The 13,645-nt window shown below is 45.0% G+C and overlaps 1 pseudogene; it reads left to right on the top strand.

Annotated features, from left to right (window-relative positions):
• Positions 1 to 13,263, top strand: LOC115147610 (alpha-2-macroglobulin-like; annotated as a pseudogene).
• Positions 13,264 to 13,645: the final 382 nt, after the last annotated feature.

Here is a 13,645-nt window from a genome sequence, read left to right on the forward strand (position 1 = left end):
GACAGGAAATTCATTTGCAGTAGGCAGGTCTTCCCAGTAGAAATACTAAGTCATAACTGGTTTGGTTTATTTTTCTCCGTAAGTCATGCTTCTTCCTGGGCTTGAGGTTTGGAGATGGATACTCTTTGCCTGCATTCACTGGCTTTGTGTCTGTCAAGAGACTCCAAGACCGTAAGTAAATCTGCAGTCACAAGTTAGAATTTAATGGTCAGACTTGCTTGTCTCGGTTTAATGTTCTGTCAGCAGATTTAGAGCAATTTTTCATCTACCCTTTGTGCAGATCTTTATCCCCCCTGTATATTTCACCTGGCTTTGTGTTTAGAGGTATCCTGTCATTGGGTACTGATTTTCCTGTTGCCGGGTGTGTTCTCTGTAGGGTTTACATGGTAGCCGTTCCTGCAGTGATCCAGGCAGGCTCAGAGGCCAAGCTTTGTGCCAGCCTTCTGCAGCCCAACGAGACCCTGGTCATGACCATATCTCTGATGGCCGACGGGCAGAACAAAACACTTCTCCACGAGACTTCTGACCAAGAGTTTCACCTCTGTTTCCAGTTTCAGGTCAGCCCAGCACTGGTGGACATCTAGAGCCATTCCAATAAGAGTGTAATGTACTACTCAGCTTTGATGCATCGCTTAGGTTGTTTGTGCAATGCCAGCTTATTTTATGGGAAATGTCAATGTGGTGGCCTACCAGAACTTTTCTTCAGATTCAGGTTTTGATTGCATGCTAGTATATACTATCGACAATTTATATATGTAACTTAAAGTACGCTGAGTGCATAATGTGATCCCTGCAGGAGTTACACGCTCTACCTTGAAGTTGCTAGTGGCACGCTCTTACCAGCTGGGCCACACGGCACCACATTTTAATGTCCTATGTTATCGGTCCGTTAGTTCACCGGTGTTGCTCTGTCTCGGTCTCTGACAGGCCCCTCATGTGCAGAGCGACGAAGTGCACAACTTTAAGGTGGAGGTTCGAGGGGTAACATTTCTATCATCAGAGGAGAGAAGGGTCATGATCAAACCCTACGGCCCCATGACGTTCATCCAAACGGACAAACCAATCTACAAACGGGTAACGTTAGAGCCAGTACACCTTCAGTCTGGTTGCTGAGAAACAACAGGACAATTGGGTGATGGTTTACTCCAGGGCTTTGAACTTTTTGGGCCCCTGACCCCATTTTGATATCAACAGCCTTCCACGACCCCACCATGTTCCCCTTGTTTATTTGAGGCTATAACTGTATTAGAATGAAGTATTGTTTGAAATGCATCAGGCAATAATTGTGTAGAAAAGAACACTATCATTGCCGGCAATGCTCTTCCCCCAGTCTGGTCCTGTCCACTCTGCGTGGCTTACGAGGATTGTAGAGGGAAACGGTAGACATCTGAAGAGCCTCGTTGTTCAGGAATGTGGTGCAGATGCAGTAAACCCACTGGGTTCCCTCAGGATGGAAATCCTCAACCAGTATTTCTGGGAATCCTTGGAATTTTGAGAAAGTTGTCTGAAATGATGCTTGTAATATTGTTATTGTGTTTGTCTACAGTGCATTTTAGAGTGGTCACCTTGGATACCAATTTTAGCCCTGTCAATCAGCTGGTGAGTTGAAAATATACAATAGTATTTTAGTTCAGTCTCTACTGTTTCAGACCAAAATACAGAAGTGTCACAATACAGTGATGGCCATAGCAATCTGGTATTATGTAACACTATGTACAGCAATCAGCCAGCCAGGACATGGGGTTTCCATTCATGTTGGTAAGAATGGAATGTATGGGATCATCTCTTCCTGAGATTGAATTGCCAGTGCAAATGCTACATGTGATGTTTACTTTAAGCGACCAAGCCAATCACCTGTCTAGTTCCTGTAGTTGTAGACAGTTATGCTACTCTGCTGTTTTTGGAGTTCATGTTATTAATGAAACATGAACCCGTCTCTTGTCTTTGCCCTTCACAGTACAACATTGTGGAACTTGAGGTAAGATCCTTGTTAGTCTAACTTTATGTTGACTGTCAGTGTAAATACTGCCATATTATGACTCCCCCCCCCCCCCCCCCCCCCCCCAGCTAGCTAGGTCCTCATTTCCACCTACTGTAGAACGTAGCCAAATACTTCCAGTCAGCGTTGTGTGATCTGGGCCCCCTTCAGTAAATGCATGTTGCAGATAGAAATGTCATGAATAGAGCTGACTCCTTGTCCTGCTGAACGTTCCCCTTCCTATGAACCAACAGGATGTTAATCACAACCGGATTGGACAGTGGGTCAACACTATCCAGTGGCAACATCCTGCAGCTTTCTCACCCCCCTGAACTCTGAAGCACCTGTAGGATCCTATACCATTGTAGTGTGGATTGGTGAAGAGGAAAATCTACCACAACTTCAAGGTAGAAAAGTATGGTAGGTTGAGTTTCTCTTTCATGCTAGGTAATGTTGAATGGATGCATCACAACCCTGGAACGTTCTTGAGTTGACTGCTGTTCTTTTTCTCTGTAGTTTTGCCCAAGTTTGAGATCCAGATGAACCTCACTGACAAGATCAGCGTTGTTCAAGAAGAGTATGAAGTGAAAGTGTGTGCCGAGTGAGTAAACACTATTGGTGATTTGCAATGTATTGTAGTTAGTCCACTAAATGTCATTCTAGTCTCATTACGCTAATGCAGACCTGGGTTGAAATACTATTAGAAGTATATCATTTACTTTCACATTTCAAAGTAAGGATTTGGATCTTTGAAAATACAAGTAAATCACATTTTATTGGTCACATACACGTGTTTAGTACATGTTGCGGGTGCAGCAATATGTAACAATTTCACAAATGCCTAATTGATAAGAGAATTATCTAATAAAGGTAAATGAATCAATAAACCATGATGAATTATTAGTCATACAGCATGGTTAATGAATAATCAATGTAGGGATCGATTAGTCTGATTAGTTCCGGAAAGTCCAGGAACCACTGGAGAGGGAAAGAAATGTGTGTATGCAATTAGTATAGAGAAACAGATGGTCCAGGGAGTGAAAGCTTCAAAGAGTTCCTAACCTTGAGGGAAAAGAACAGGCTGAGCTCTGGATAGTGATAAACAAGTGTGTGAAGTCTATGGGGGTTGCATGTCACCAACAGTTTGTGTGTAAATGCATGTGCGTAAGAAAGCAAGAACTATATAATGACTGTTTTGTTATCCTGACCTCAGAACGTTCTCATGAATAAAGCTACAGTAACCTTTTGCAGAAAGCTGAGTCCTTGCCTAATTATTTAACCCATTGTCTTACAAACCTTGGGCATTAGTCAAGGTGAATTGATTATTATCATCAAGATATAAAATTCCTTTAACACTAATACACACATCTAAGGAATGGAATTAAGAATAGATGATCAATGTCAGAGGTATAGAATACAGTATATACATATGAGATGAGTAATGCAAGGTATGTCAGCATTATTAGTGACTAGTATTTCAAGTCTGTAGGCAGCAGCCTCTGCTAGTACTGTAGCTTCATGTGGAAATGCACTTAATTAAAATACTTAAATATGCATGTGGTCTGCATTAATGAGCCATGCTAATTGAAGACCTATAGTGGCATAAACATGAACAGCTAGTTCTTGGTTCTCAGATTAGGATTGCTGTTCTAGGATCAGGTCCCACCCTGACATGTGACCTTGTTCATTATGACCTCTAGTTAAAACTGATCCCATTCTGAGGCTCTATGAAGACAGGTCCAGATTCATTGACCATGTGACTTAAAGCCTGCAGGAATGCACAAGCCTTTAGGTGTTCTGTTTTTAATATGGTAACTGGATGTAGGAAATTGACACTTGTCTTGTTGTGAATTGAAATCAGATACACGTATGGGCAGCCTGTACCTGGTAAAGCAGGGGTGAAGTTGTGTCGACCCTTGGTGGACAATGCAGTGATACCAATAACAATTGATGAGAGAAATCCACAAGGAGTTCCTGATTACACACCTCCATGCCACGAAGAGTCGATAGAGGTTTGTATGCTTTCCTATAACTAGTAGTGCTGTATTTACCAACGGATTACATTTGAATGGGGTTTAAATCTGTTTTTGTGGTTCTGCTTGCTTTTCCTAGATGGACAATACTGGCTGTGCTTCTTATGCCTTCAACATGGCAATTTTCACAAAGAATGCAGGAGAGAAATTGCTGGGAGACGTGTTTAGTTTCCGTTCAGGAGGAGGGGACAGGCAAGTCCTCTATCACAATCATTATGAGATGCATCGTGTAATTGACTCAATACAAACCCTTCATTTCACTTCAGCTGATGGCGATGTAACTATTGCCTGTTTCATTAGATGAGGGGTTCCCTACTTGTCCTGGGGCCCCCCTGGGTTCACGTTTTGGTTTTTGCCCGAGCGCTACACGGCTGACTCAAATAACCATCTTGTAATGTAGTTTTGATGATTTGAATCAGCTGTTGTGCTGGGCAAGAAACTGAGGTGCACCCAGGGGGGGTCCAGGACTGAGTTTGGGTTACTCTGCGTTGGTAAGAAAGAGCTTTTTGACCTTTGGTTTTATATAATGCTGTTTATTCTTCTGGTTTTAATATTCTGTTGAAGCTGCACTGCAATTCAGTTTCTGCATTGTGTTGGTACTGGTAATTGTGAAATATACCATCCTATTATTTGTTTTCATTTGACAGGTATTACACTGTCAGAGGAAAAAAATGTAGAGCTCTCCTATGTGATTGGAGAATTCACATTTGTTGACACACCCCAAATCTATGAGCATGGATCAATTATCGAAGGCAAGGTAAGTCCAAAAGGTGTTCCTGTTGACTTGTGGATGCTTTTTGTTTGTCCTGCTTCCTGAAGTACCAGTATGTGATGTCACTTCATTCATACCTTTTCCTCAGATAAATGCTGTTCGCTTTAACAACACACCCATCTCTGACATGTTAGTCTACCTGTTTGAGGAGAAAGGCTGGTCCTCATATCTACGACTACAGAACCTAACCACGGACAGTCGTGGTATTGCCAGGTTCTCCGTAAACACAACCAGTATGCCCAGAGAGAATATTAACCTCGTAGTAAGTATGATTCCTTGTCGGTTTGAGAGACTTTATACTCCATGCCAGCGTTTCCCCAACTGTCCTGGAGACCGTGAGGGGTGCGTGTTTAGTTTGTTGCCCTACGCAGCTGACTTCAAATAATGAATTCTTCATCAAGATTTGAATCAGCTGTGTAGTGTTGGGGGGGGGGTCCCCAGGACAGTTGGGAAACGCTGCCCTAAGGCCATGACCCTAACGTGCTGTGACCAAGATGGGCTAGGTGGAAGTAAGGTGGATCTGTTATTATATTGCTTCCTGTTATCCTCTCAGATCCCCACTGTATATAGGACGGTGTCTAGGGGTAGATTTAGAATTGGGCCTTTAGTTAGACTCTTCCTTTTGTTCCTTTCCAGGTGAGTGACACCCCACAAGTGGAGTACCCAGGATACAGGATACAGGGTCCCCTATTTCAACAGAGGGCAACACGTCCTCTCACTGATCCAGCCCGCTGCCCCAGACAGTAAACCGTCCAGCTCCCTGGCTATTCAGAAGATGGAGAAACCACTGGCATGTGGGCAGGCAGTGTCAATCACCATCCGCTATGCCATCGTAGGGGAGACTGTCCCAAAGGGCTCTGTGGATGTCCTCTACCTGGTGAGTAGAACCAGGAACAACCTGCAAACACATGGTGCCTCTCGAATAGCACCATATTTCCTAGTTGCACTCCTTTTGACCAGGATGATTTCAGACGTTGCCCCAGCCACACTTTCAAAGGAAGGATGTTCCTATACTACACCAATACTGCTAATCAACCCCGGTAACCCAACCTAGCTAATGTATAAACAATACATTCAGCAAATTCGTAACATGTATGAAATGGATGATGGATATCCACTAACGTATCATACTAATTGGAGTCCTGGATTTGTTTACCATGTTACGTCTACCCCATGAGTCCAGGTTGCAGTGGCTCCTCTGAGTTGCTGAGAACTGTTCCCTTTCCCTCCAGGCTTTATCCAGAGGGGTCATAGTTCAGCATGGACACATCAATGTTACTGTGCAGCAGGACAGTCCTGGTGAGTGAGTTTCATTAAGTGATTCTGACCGTTCTGGAAGGCGCTTGACAGTGACCTGCTCTTGCGTTGCAGTAGCTGAGGGTGACGTCACCTTGAAGTTGGCAGTGGTTCCAGAGATGGCACCGGTGGTTCAGCTCCTGGTGTACAGTATGCTACCCAGTGAGACTGTCATCGCCCACAGCATGAACTTCCCCACTGAGAAATGCTTCAGGAACAAGGTGTGTGTGCAGGAGTCTGTCATTGTTGCCACTTTATGAAAGGTGTCCAGTATTTCCATGCAGACTGTATCATACCTGGAGTAATGGTATCTGATGTGTATGCCAGGTGTTGGTGGCGTTCTCGCCCTCCAACGCTGTCCCAGGGGAGGAGAACACCCTGCGTCTCTCGGCCCAGCCCGGTTCCCTCTGTGGCCTCAGTGCTGTGGACCAGAGTGTTGGCATCATGGAGCCAGGGAAGAGGCTGGATGCTAACAAGGTAACGGAGCTCACTGAAGTGAACAACAGTGGTACCACCATACCTACAGTTTTGGTGGTGCTGGGAATACAACCAGTGACTACAGCAGACATGGAGTGGATCTGTTCACTGGTTATTTGGGGAGCTTTTATCAAATGTAATGAGACTCATTCTCTGGCTTGACGCCCACTTTCTATTGACTCTGGGTAACCGGAAAGCACCTCCTGATTGATGTTCTGGGTTGATAGGACTATTTAAACGTTTTGCAATGGAAAACCAAAAGGGCAAGTAGTCCTCCCACTTTCAGTCCCCAATGAACAAGAGAATTTCAAGCCTCCCTCTTGTCCCATTCCAGATATTTGATTTGTTACCAGTCAAGGAGACAACCTATATTCCCTACGAGCTTGAAGATCCAGTAGCATGTTTACGTGTTAGACCAAGGAGATTCATAATGCCATACCCATATGGACCGTCTGAGGAGACAAATGATCCTTATGCAGTTTTTCAGGTAAATATTTCTGCCCTGTTTTCTCAACTTGAAGAATCAGCCCCCATACTGTTATCATGTGTTCATCTTCCACTGTTATTCTTAATAGAATGACAAACGGACATTTATTAATAATTAGTTGTTTCTGACATTTCTAGACACTGGGGCTGAAGCTAGCGACTAACCTGGATATAAGAGTACCTTCCTGCCTCAGTTACCAGGGGAACCAGTACCGTCGCTCCTATGGTGAGATGTCCTTACCAACCCTTATTCTCATCATTGCCACAAGTCTTTAATGAACCTTGGGAAATGGATTACCTTTTGCTAGAATAACAAAGCCTGGTTAAACTGGTCTAAACACTGCATGCACTCACTGAGCACAGCATTCAGTCCATTTTTAACTTGACAATAATGGGCATGTTTTGCGTTAGTAGTAGCTTACAGCCTAGACTTGAAATGGCTGTGGCTGGTGGACTTGCCGCTCCACCTCCGCCACCCATACAGACGGTCCGTACATTCTTCCCTGAGACATGGATTTGGGATCTTGTGGAAGTTGGGTAAGTGCTCTGCACAGTGAGGCTGACCTCTGGTGAAGAAAGCCCTCTTAGCTCTTGCCTCATATCAAAACAGTAGTGGTGTAGATTAGGAACCTGAACCTCTGTAAACTGTAGGCAAGACCCTTTGACCTCAATGGGTGTCTGTTAAAGGAATTGTATATCTTTGATGATAATCAATAATCAATTCGCCTTGACTAATGCCCAAGGTTTGTAAGACAATGGGTTAAAATAATTAGGCAAGGACTCAGCTTTCTGCAAAAGGTTTCTGTAGCTTTATTCAGAGAACGTTCTGAGGTCAGGATAACAAAACAGTCAATATATAGTTCTTGCTTTCTTACGCACATGCATTTACACACAAACTGTTGGTGACATGCAACCCCCATAGACTTCACACACTTGTTTATCACTATCCAGAGCTCAGCCTGTTCTTTTCCCTCAAGGTTAGGAACTCTTTGAAGCTTTCACTCCCTTGACCATCTGTCTCTCTATCTCTCTATACTAATTGCACACACATTTCTTTCCTTCTCCAGTGGTTCCTGGACTTTCCGGAACTAATCAGACTAATCGATCCCTACATTGATCATTACATTGATTATTCATTAAACCTGCTGTATGACTAATAATCCATCATGGTTTATTGATTCATTTACATTTATTAGATAATTCTCTTATCAGTGTCCCTGGTTAGATAAAGCATAAATGCATTTGTAACAACAAACGGTGTTGAAATTAGTCCTACTCCATTGTACACTTGGTGGCTTTCTGTTTGAACTCTGACCTCTGTATTCCAGGGAGTCTGGATCAGCAGATGTCCCCCTGACAGTCCCAGACACCATCACCACCTGGGAGACTGAGGTCTTCTGCCTGGCCCCCAGTGGCTTCGGTCTGGCTCCTCTGGTGGAGCTCACGGTCTTCCAGCCCTCCTTCCTGGAGCTCACCCTGCCTTACTCAGTCATCCGGGGAGAGCACTTTGAGCTGAAGGCCACCGTGTTTAATTACCTCTCCAAGTGCATCATGGTACGACAGGATGGTTTCTTGAGTTGTATTGTTTTTGTCGTACCATGTTATCTTAGGACGTGTTCCTCTTTGGCAGGTTTCTGTGACTCCAGCTCTTTCCTCCGACTACACTCTCACACCTGTGCGTGATGTCCAGGACTCCTCCTCGTGCTTGTGTGCCAACGGACGAAAGACCTTCAGTTGGACAATGGCCCCCTCTGTCCTGGGTTAGTCTTCATTCAACTGTTGAAACGGCAGAATGGATGTCAACCTGAGTTGTGTAACCTGTGCTGTACTGCGTGTAGGGGTTCTGAACGTGTCCGTTAGTGCAGCGGCTGTCCAACGTGAACGTACCGGAGAGAGGACGCGTTGACACAGTCACACGGAGCCTGCTGGTGAAGGTATGTAGTCTACTGCTGTTAGGTTGCACAGATGGTGTCTGGTGTAACTGCCTCTGAAAAGAATCCCTCTCCTGTCGTCCAGGCTGAGGGAACAGAGAAGAGCCACACCTACAACTGGTTGCTGTGTCCTGCTGGTCAGTAATGAATCAGCGTTGAATGTTCACGGTGGTTGTGATCATCCTCATTCAGCGCATGTTTGTGTCCACAGGAGAAGCTCTGACAGAGGAGGTGGAAGTACAACTCCCCCAGAATGTGGTGGATGGCTCTGCTAGGATTTCCCTCTCTGTTCTGGGTAAAATAAACCATTGTGTAGTGGTGGGAAGACAACGCTTCTCCAGTGCTGCTGTTTGCTAAAGAGGACAGTGTAACAGAAGTCCCTTGTTTCTCTGTAGGGGACATCCTGGGTCGGGCCCTCAACAACCTGGATGGAATGTTGCAGATGCCGTATGGGTGTGGGGAGCAGAATATGGCCCTGCTCTCCCCCAATATCTACATCCTGGAGTACCTGCGGAATACAAAGCAGCTCACGCCAGCCATCCTAGACAAGGCCACCAAGTTCCTCACTAGTGGTAGGAGAGTCCCTTTAAAATCTGTCTTGATTAGACACCAAATCCACAAACCGGGCTGGATTTGTCCAACTAGAGGATTTAGTTTTCTATTCCAAACCATTTTAAAGTGTTTCTCCACGGTGTACCCTGCTGTCATGGTAACGATGGAGCTACATAACAGATGATATCACTGACCCAACACATGGATTCCTACTGAAGTCATTTGATGGTAGAATATTGACACTGTCTCATAGTGCAGGACTCTCCAACCCTGTTTCTGGAGAGTCTAGCTCCCCTTCTAATAATTAGCTGGCTGAATGGGGTTAATTACAGCTTGGTTGGAGGGTAGCTCTCCATGAACAGGGTTGGAGAGCCCTGATATAGGGAGCAGAACAACCCCTTGGTCACTGTTCATGCTAAAAACCCACCGGCAGGTTACCAAAGGCAGCTGAACTACAAGAATGCTGATGGTGCGTACAGCACATTTGGACAAGGCTTGGGGAACACCTGGTGAGTACTTGGCTTGTTTTTCACCTACTGGTAGTTTCAATGACGGATAGGACAGTTGACATGTGATGTCAGGGCTTTTAAATGAATCCAGTTCTTTCTTCAGGCTGACTGCTTTTGTCTTGAGATCCTTTGGCAAAGCCCAGTCTTTCATCTATGTTGACCCGGCAACAATGGAGCAGTCCAAGACTTGGTTGGAACGTCAACAAGGCAAACATGGCTGTTTCAGAACTTTAGGGAATCTCTTGAACAACAGAATGAAGGTATTTATATTGAAGGATGTTAAATCAACAGGCTAGATGCAGTTAGTCTTTTAACATTGTTTTCTAGGGTGGAGTGACGGATGAAGTCACACTGACGGCTTACATCACTGCTTCAATGCTGGAGCTCAACATGTCCGTGTCGGTAAGTAGCTCCACTCCACGTAACCGTTTCTCGCAACTCATTTAGCCTCCTGTATGAAATCTGTGTGTGTCTTACATGAATTGTCATCAAAAGATTCGACAATGAAGTAAATTGTCTGAAAGTAGCCTATGAAATAACAAAGAATGGGCGTTATATAAGCAGATCTGTTACTACTGATATGTTCTCTAGCCTGGTCCCAGATCTGTTTGTATTGTCTGCTTTCACCTTTATTTTAAGAATCCCATTGAGACCAAGGCCTCTATCAGAGGAGCCCTGCATATACACAATTTATACCGTTTACAAATGCGACGTAATAATTTTTACAAGGAAAAAAATGATCCCATTCCTCAGCAAAAAGCTGTCACCAATCAACAATTTGAACTGCAAGTTGAATGGGACCAGGCTGGCTTGTGTCTTAATGTGCTGTTGTTGTTCTGTGCTCCAGGATCCTGTTGTGGACCACAGCTTGTCTTGGCCTGAAGAACTCCACCAGTGATATGTCCAACACCTACGCTACTGCTCTGCTGGCCTACACCTTCACCCTGGCAGGTGACATGGAGACACGGGCCCGGCTTCTGCAGCACCTCGACACCATCTCATTTCAAGAGGGTGAGCTATATCCTGGTCCAAGATCTGTTAGTGCTGTCTTGCCTGGATAATGGAGTCTTCCTAAAAGTGCAAACCTTTGGCCCATCTGGCACTCCAGATGGGTCCAATCAAACAGCCAAAGTTGATTTGGAGGTCAGAACTTTGTTTTGTTTAGTCTGTATTAGGACAACTAAGCTAGTCCTTATCCTGACGTGGGTGTGTGCTCCTCAACCCTCAGGGGGTCTCCTGCACTGGTCCCAGTCCTCCTCGGAGACCTCACCCTCCCTGGAGGTGGAGATCAGCTCCTACGTTCTGCTGGCGTCCCTCAGTGCCTCTTCTCGGTCTACCTCTGACCTGGGCTACGCCTCCCGCATCGTCAGGTGGCTGGTGAGGCAGCAGGACGCCTACGGAGGCTTCTCCTCCACACAGGTATACTTCCCAAACACCAGTGGTCTGAAATGGCACCTTGTGCACTAGTACAGGCAGAACTCTGTGTTCTTCATGTCCAACCTGGTGAGGCTCACTTCCACTGGTACAGAGCCTAGGAACCATCATCATAATGGATGGAATTGGGCTATAGTCACTTTAGCAACTGTTCAATTTGGAAAAATCAACCCTTTAAAAACGGTGGTCATTGACGGTATTGTCCTGTGGTCTAGGACACCGTGGTGGTCCTCCAGGACCTGGCTCTCTACTCCACCAGGGTGTTCAGTAGAGGAGGAGCCAGCACAGTGACGGTACGGTCTCCCAGTGGGGACCGGTGCCTCTTCCATGTGAACCAAAACAACAAGCTTCTGTACCAGGAGAGGGCGCTGCAGGACACAGAAGGGAAGTACAGCGTTGAAGTGAAGGGCAGTGCTTGTGCCTCAGTGCAGGTCAGTGAATACACATCTCTGCTCCCAGTCCTGTGGCGCAAGATGCGCTTTAATATACATTACAGGGAAGATGTTTCTTCTGGGTCATAAAATGTTTGTATTTGGACAGGATGGTTTCCCTGACTTCCTCTTCTCTATCCCAGGTGGTGCTCCACTACAACATCCCTACTCCTACCAGAAGCACAACGCTCAGTATCCAGGTGACTCCAGAGGTGGACTGCAACATCAAGTCTTTGAGACCCAGAGTCACGCTGAAGCTCCAGTCTCGGTAAGAATGAAGGACCCATTTGTATTAATTATTTAAAATGTGTTATCTTGGAGCATGACTTGCAGAATGGGTTTGACCCAAATGAATCAGTGTCATTATACCTGTGTATAGGTTATTGACCTTCAGTCAAAATGCTTATTCGGCAGCCTGGTCTTTATGGCTAAAATAATCCAAGCATTTGATTATTAAAAGCAGTTGTCAATCATGTCTTTCTCAGATATCATGGAAAGGAGCTCACCACCAATATGATTATAGTGGATTTGAAAATGCTCTCTGGGTTTTCCCCAGATCCAGACTCTTTGGGGAGGGTGAGTTGTTGTGGTGTGACCTTTATCCATGGAGGTCTTGCCTCATCGGTGTCCCTTTTTTTTTGTGTCCATGCAATATCAATGACTTGTCGTCACAGCTGAGGGGTTCAAGTCAAGTGGATCGTGTTGATATCAAAGATGACCATGTGTTAATGTACCTGACGGAGGTGAGGTGGAAACCATTCGCATGGCACTCCATATAATGGGCTTCATTTAAAAAGAATAGATTTAGCTGTATAATGAGCAATATGTTTGTTTTTCTCCCAACAGCTGACATCACTATTTCCTTTCCACATCACCCTGGACATCATACAGGAGCTCCCAGTACAGAATCTAAAGCCAGCGGTGGTCAAAATCTGACTACCACCAGCCAAGTAAGTTGCTCTACTAACCCTCCCAAAATGTTATTTTCTCTCCCCCCCCCCCCCCCCCCCCCCCCCCCCCCTTCTGAGGAACATTTGGGCAACTTGTTTTCATTTACTCTGACTAACCTGTCTTACGGTTACAGGTGACCAGGCTGAGACAGAATACGTCTTCCCTTGCAAGTAGGAGTTCCAAGCTGGTGAGTTTTTAAAAAATCTGGAATTATTGCTGACTCATATACTATACATGCAGTATAAATTATTTAGGGAGCCAGTCTTCCTTTAATCTAAATGCTGGTCAGTTTGGTAATGGATTTGCTCCTCGACAGATGGAAGATGACATTGAGGTCACACCTGCAACTCTTGAGACGTCTTTCAAGTGCTGAAGTAAAACTATGGAACTGGAAATAAAGTTTTTCATTAGAACCCTTTTCTGGATCATTTTGTTACACTGATGTGATTGGGGGTACAGTAAACAGAGCAGCTCTCTGGAGGTCTAGTTTCCATCTGTGCTGTTAATCCGTCTAACTGTTTTACACAGCTTCGGGTTTTTGTTCCTCAGTCTGTGTCATGGACCCCTGTAGTTGTGAAGGCCTGGTTCTTTTAGTTCTCATCAGGGAATGGGCTCAGGACACATTACCACTAAATGATATTAACATACAAGGGATTGAGTCCTGGCTATGATCTCCTGAGAAGTTACGTTCACGAATATCCTACCAACGGGACATCAAACTGTAATATCCTATGTTTCACGGAATCGTGGCTGAATGACGACATGGATATACAGCTAGCGGGATACACACTGCAC

The sequence above is a fragment of the Salmo trutta genome, chromosome 14, assembly GCF_901001165.1.
Source record: "Salmo trutta chromosome 14, fSalTru1.1, whole genome shotgun sequence".
Classification (NCBI taxonomy): domain Eukaryota; kingdom Metazoa; phylum Chordata; class Actinopteri; order Salmoniformes; family Salmonidae; genus Salmo; species Salmo trutta.